General features: G+C 37.3%; 1 pseudogene; it reads right to left on the bottom strand.

Annotated features, from left to right (window-relative positions):
* Positions 1 to 6038: 6038 nt before the first annotated feature.
* The window catches only part of LOC107679856 (uncharacterized), a 1931-nt pseudogene continuing 878 nt past the window's right edge, over positions 6039 to 7091 (bottom strand).

Here is a 7091-nt window from a genome sequence, read left to right as displayed (position 1 = left end):
CAAATCAGTTTAATGAGGAAGCTGATGTCCAAAACATAATGGATATGGAAATATATAATTAAGATTCATCTTATGGAACTGAAAATGACTAATTATGTCCAAAATGCTGCCATGCCCAATAAACAGTGATTATCAAAAGATAAAATCCATTTAATACAGATACAGCTTTTTAGATTTACCTGATAAAATCAAAGCTGTTTGTAACAGAGTTACTAGATCTTTATGGTGCACCCATGAGCAAAGCAAACGGACGGTGAGCTTCTGCTCCACTGTAAGCCTTCCATAAGATAACCTCTGGGTCAATGTGAAATGGCCACAGTGTGTGCAAGAGTGGAAAGATAGATTTGACAGGGACAAACGCTCTAGTGTTACTCTGACTCTGAGCCGTCCTGCCTTTAAGCCGCTGTGCTGGAAAATGGGCCCAGAGGCTCTGAAATTCTAAGATCCACCTCATTTGCTGGTTGTTCTGAACAGAATAACTCAACACAGGTCATTAGTGGTGCACACAACATATTACTGAATGGAAAAGACCCAGAACTGTCCCAATGGTGTCACACTTGTATTTGTCTCCATTGGAAAACACCTTCAGTCAATAATTTAGACCAATATAACATTAGGCCATTAGACAACAAAATTATCTCTATTGGTGCCACTCATTTCAAATGTCCAGTGTATTGCTCAGTGAAATTTGTGAATGTTAATACTGCCAGTTAATGTAACAAGTAACTGTCTATGATGAAGAAAAGGTAATTTTGTTAAATGTATTTAAATCCAGTTCAAAACACTGAACTAAAATGCTAAAGTTTTTTATTCATGCTGGTTTACATAATTTTCAAGAAAGATTTTTTATGGCTCTATCCATCAAATGTGATGGCCATCAAGCAAAAGAACACTTTCCTTACACCCCAAATACATATGTTGAATACATATTAATTCAATTAAATATAAAAGTGCATACAATTTATGGTAAATTATTTATTTAAAAATAATTTGATTATTTATTTTACAAATATCATGAATTTATATTTTCATTAGTTTTTGTGTGTTACACCACATTACATTTTACAGTCTTTGTTGTTGTTGTTGTTGTTGTTGTTTTTATATTTTAAAATGTTTGTTATAGCACATGACATGTTGTACATGTTGGATGCATCACTTTAAGTTGGTGGACAAAAGTTAATAATAAATTTTTAAAAAACAAAATAATAAAATAAAATAATACAAATATCATGCCAAACTATCTAAAAGTTCTTTCATTGAATTTAGTTTCAATATTTTTTTTATTTATGAAATCAGGACAGTTGTATCACACTGACATTTGTTGACCAAAAAAATACATATATTTATATAAATAATATTAATTATGTAAATAATGCATTTTCTCATATGCTCTTCTATAATGAGCATATTTTTAATTTTAAAATAATTAAGTAATTGCTCATTATAGAAGATATAGAGGTGTTTTCATGTCATTGTGTATGAATTGAAATGTAATGTATTTTTGGCTAAATTAATATTTAAAAAAAAAGAGAGAGAGAAAAGAAAAAAAGTAATGTCACTGACTCTATAGTACTTATAGTACTAGAAATTTAAAGGAATAATTAAGCTGGCTGAAGCTGAGCCTGTCATTCTAATTAACATCTCCTTTTGTTTTCCATAGAAGGAAGTCAGTCATGTTTAGAATGACATGAAGGTAAAAAAAAAAAAAAGACATAATTGCCATTTTCTTTTTGTTTTACAACAAGTAGTAAATTACAAGCAGTAATTTACACAAAGATAACCTTAAACAACTAAACATTGTTCACACAGTTTCCCTTCTCAGCTCAGCAGGTACATCTATGGTTTTTATTTGTTTGTTTTTTAGTAATCATCATCATAATGTCTTTACGGAGTGGGCCAGTTTGGAAAGAAACACATAAGCACCACATGTCCACCCCTCTGGAGGTGTTTGACGAGCACAAGCAATAAAGCTCAGTAAGTAAATCGTGTCCCGCTGGGCCCATTAACAAATCGACAAGACGGTTTTTTTTGTTCAAATGTAATTAAGGCCACAAACGACACTCTGAGGTACTTTTTTCACAGTATTCAATGGAATATATCCTTAAACCATCCGCACACATTATAACACACAGACACCTGACAGAAACAACTTTTGCCAAGCTGCCACCATTTGTCCGTTGTCCTCAGGGAGACCAAAAAATCAATAGCTGCATCATTTACAAAGAGCATGGCTATATGACCTGTCCACCCCTTGTCTTCATCACCACTACCATTGCTTAGTACAGATGCCGTTTGACTCCTACTTATGCTGTGCACATGCTCGGCCCCCTTCAAAACCACTCAAGTCATCAGTGGCACGCTCCTCCTGACAAGGTTTTGGCCTCATATCCACAGTTTTACCAAGGTCAAAACTGAATCTGAGACAAAGCGGCCTTTATAAACCATTCTTTTCAAACTGCACTCACTGCATACTCTGACTTAATATTCATACAATGGCTTATAGTGAGGGAAAACAAAAACAACACACAAAATGGAAGCTCTATCCTCGTATTTTGTGTTGAATGACTTCTAAATGCACAACAATATACTTTTAAGCTGATTGACTTTAACAGAAAACCTAATCATAGCCGAAGCCTTCAAATCAGAAAAGTTAACGAAAGGGGCAAACAAATTGTCAGCGGCCTGACATCTAGACTGATTTCTTTTTAAAGCAGATGAAATAAAAGTTCAGTAGAGTGGATGATCCAGTCCATCCTCTTCAGGCCTAAAGCGTATCAAAAGTGTATTTGTATGTGGCGGCAGCGCTTAGTCCTCCCTCTGGCAGGAAAAGCCATGACGCGGCATATTTACCACTGGGACCCTCGCAGAGGTGACAGAGGGGCAAGGCCGCATCCCACCTGACCAGCTGCCAAACAGATTAAAGTGGGCTGAAAACGTGTAGATTGCCACAAGAAAAAATAATAATGCTGACATGGCCTTCCCTTTATGGCAGCAACAAAACATTCCCTGGAGACCAATCTCTTTATCACTCCCGAAAAAAAAAAGACAAATAAAACACTTCCAAAGGCAAGGAATTCTCACATTTATAGGGCTGAGGTGGCCTGGACAAAGCTGCATTATCTCTAAGGCCACAAAGGTCTTGGTCAGATGTGGTGGGGGTTTTCATTAGCCATTGTGACGGATAAATTTCATCTGTGCCCCTTTCAATCAGACTGCAAAATGAATGGAGAAGCTGACAGTGGTGTATACACACACAAGATGTTCTGTCCAATAAGATTTACATAAAGATCTAATCAGCAAGGCCACCATCAAGTTGCGTTAAAAGCAGCTTATAACAGTTCACCGCACTGGTTGTGTATTTTTACTTTATCTTTTCAAAATATTATTATAAAGGCTTTGAAACAGCTAAATCCTATTTCTAAAAAATAACATATTTCAGTAATTCTGAGGCTATTAGAATGTACACTATATAATATATTTGTATTGTATGTATAAAATAAATATCAATGTTAATAAATAAAAAATAATAATTATTATGATTTGTATATAAATATGATATAAACTAATGGTCAAGTATTTTTGAATAATTACTATTTTTTATGTTATTGTAGGAAGTCTGTTATGCTCAACAAGTATGCATTAATTTGATCAAAAATACAGTAACAGTAATATTGTGAAATATTATTATACAAGAACTGTTTTCTTTTTAATATATTTTAAAAGGTGATTTATTCCTGTGATGCAAAGCTGAATTTTCAGCAGACATTTCTCCAGTCTTCAGTGTCACATGATCCTTCAGAAATCATTCTAATATGCTGATTAGTTGATCAAAAAAATAAATAAATAAATATTTCTGATTATCATCAATGTTGAAAATGCTGTTTAATATCTGTTTGTTTGTTTGTTTGTTTTTTAAATCGTGATACACTATTATTCAAAAGTTTAGGGTAAGTTTCTACAATGAAAAATTGTTTTCAACATATAATAACAGCCATTAAAAATAACTGAGCACCAATAATAATTGAGCACCAAAACAGCATATTAGAATGATTTTTGAAGGATCATGTGACATTGAAAACTGGAGTAATGGCTGCTGAAAATTCAGCTTTGCATCACAGGAATAAATGATATGTAAATTGTAATATTTTAAAATATTACTGTTTTCACTGTAACTTTTCACAGGCAGTATATACAGTATATATTAAATAATAATAAGTGAGTGAGTGACATGACGGCCAAGTATCGTAACCCATACTCAGAATTTGTGCACTGCAATTCACCCATCCAAGTGCACAAACAGAGCAGAGTAGTGAACACACACACACACACACACACACACACACACACTGTGAACGCACACCCAGAGCAGTAGGCAGCCATTTGTTGCGGCACCCGGGGAACAACTAGGGGGTTCGGTGCCTTGCTCAAGGGCACCTCAGTCATGGGTACTGAGGGTGGAAGAGAGCGCTGCTCAATCACTCCTCCCACCTACAATTCCTGCCGGTACTGAGACTCAAACCCGGGACCTTCGGGTTACAAGTCTGACTCATATGAGTTACAATTTGTATAAAATATTTATAATTATTATTATTATTATTATTATTGAATCATACAATGTTTTCTGTTTTATTTGCAGATTTACAATATAAATAGAATTCTAACATTCTATGCAATATCTGTAAAGTTTCTATAGAGGGAGCTCTACAGGTCTTGCTTTCACACACAAGTGTTTGATCTGAAATAGACTCAAGGTTGAAAGAACTGCGAACATGAACCAGGTATCTGTTTGGTCATTCGGGATCTTGAATTCAAATATAATTTGGTAAAGTTCTGACAAGAACACTTTCACAGCTTTTCAATAAAAGTGACATTTATACAAGGCAACCAAATTTGGCTTGAGATGTGAGAGAAAGATAAACATGCTGTTAAAATGCCTGGGAACAGTATCATTGATAATCATTTTCATACATCTTTTGTAATGCTTTTATCCATTTATACCACATCATTTCTTATATTGTTGTTATATTTGTCCTTACAAAGCATAAGCCTCAGATGCCACCTGTACTGTTAAAGTAAAGCAGATTAAAGTACACTGCAAGAAATAGTTGAAATAGTTCTGAAAAAAGACCCAGTTTCCTACTGCTCTCAGCCGCTGAATTGTAACGTCAGGTTCACACATACTCAAGCTGTGTCCCAAAGTTAAGTGCGCACACTTCGAAGGCCACGGACTTCAAAGGCCAGGCCTCCGAAGTGCATGAAGGACGCTCCGCCTTCGCAGGATTTCCTAATTACGACACCAGAGGTTCCCGATTAGTGCTCTGTCGCATAGCAACGGTGCGAGAGGAGAGCTGATGAGAGGACAATCCTGCCAGGATAGGTGGAGCCAGAATTGCTCATTTTTGTTTTTATGTTTTACGTCATAATAGAGGAGACAGTGATGTACCTCAGGCTTAGCCAAGACCATGGCCAGGTAAGTTACACTGGTTTGCTGCGTCCTTTTTTGGATTACAACTTTAAATGCAGGAATTGGCTTGGAGCTTGAAGTCCTTCAGATGCAGCCTTTGATATAGTTAGCAAAAATGTGTTAATATTGTGACAAAATGTTGATACTTTCATTTTTTCAAAATAATCAGAGGTGGACTGTAAGGAAGTACATTCATTAAGTATTCTCGAACAAATATGAAGTACTAAGTTTTCTTTTTTTCTCACAGACCGCAACACTAAAAATATGGTCTTTTACAACATGATGCATTGTTGTAGATTAAACTACCCAACAGTATATTTAGTAGGCAACTTTAAATTTAATAACCTTGAACATATTCAGAAGTAAAATGCAACATACACATTAGTGCAGCAGTAATATTAATGCAATACCCATCCTAACAAATTATTTTTTCAGAACAATACTGTATACCTTTACTTTTACTCTCAATACCTTAAGTATATTAGAGTTTGCAAGAAAATACTTTTACTTAAAGGATAGTTCACCCAAAAATGAAAATTCTGTAATCATTTTAGGATCTCTTGTCCGTCTGAAGTTATGGAGGTTACGGTTCTCTGAGAGTGAGGTGAGGAAGTGCTGTTCTCTGTGGTCTGTTGGGTCAGGTGGTCGCTGCCTTCTCGTCTGACTGCTAGTCAGGCTGAATCTGGTTTCTCTTTCTTTTCCCACTTCCGATCCTCCTCCTTTCGGTGGAAGAACTCTTTCATCATCATTTTCATCAGCTCTTGTGAGTCGAAACACGGTGATGTCTTTTGTTCTTGTGTGGATTCGGTTTGAGCTCGGTCAGCTTGGAATCTTTGCAAGTTATTTCGTTGATTCCTTGGACTGGTTGCTCCCGGGTGTGTTTGTCGTTTTCCCTTGGAAGTTCAGTTGGATTCCCATGAGCCTTTTCCTCTTGAGTTTCCAAATGAGTTTGGCTGATTCCATGATCTGTCCCCATTGATTCTCACGAGGTCTGGATTGGTCCAAGAGTTTTCCCAGTGACGTCCAGGTCAGTGTTGTCGTCCACACGGTCCATCCCAGCGGTTGTTCCTCTGTTTAGGTCGGGTACCAGCATGGGAGTCCCGTTCTCTGTTGGACGGGGGTGTGTTCCACTCTTTGGGTGGCGGCTTGGCATGGTCTTGATGTTGGGTGCCCTCTAGAGCCAGCCCTTGACTTTGAGTGCTGAAGTCAAGAACTGCTGTGGATTTGGCACCCTTTTCTGAGGCCATCTTTTGTTTGCCGTAGGCTTTATGCGCCAAGTCTCGCAACTGTTGAGCATTCATTGTTCGCGGACATGCGAGAACGCCAAGATGGTGGCTTACTCCAGGATGGAGGTTTCTCAGGAAGAGAGTTTTGAAGTTTAGACCATCTTCCATGTTCGGTTCGTTGCGAGTTCCGAAGTATGCTCGTCTGAGTCGGCTGTAGTAGGCTTGAGGAGATTCATGACGTCCTTGTCTCGTCTCCAGGGCAGCCACTAATCCTTGTTCTGACTCAGAGTTGACGAATTCTTTAATGAGGGCTTCTCGGAGGAGGTGGTAATCAGCCTTTGTGTGAGCAGGCTGCCTGTCCAGGAAACTGCGCACGTCAGGGCTGGCTGTTGTTCGGAGCA

The sequence above is a fragment of the Sinocyclocheilus anshuiensis genome, unplaced genomic scaffold (genome assembly GCF_001515605.1).
Source record: "Sinocyclocheilus anshuiensis isolate Anshui unplaced genomic scaffold, SAMN03320099.WGS_v1.1 scaffold736, whole genome shotgun sequence".
NCBI classification, from domain to species: Eukaryota; Metazoa; Chordata; class Actinopteri; order Cypriniformes; family Cyprinidae; genus Sinocyclocheilus; species Sinocyclocheilus anshuiensis.
The sequence above is the reverse complement of the archived record's forward strand: the minus strand, read 5'-3'. Positions and strand labels throughout refer to the sequence as shown.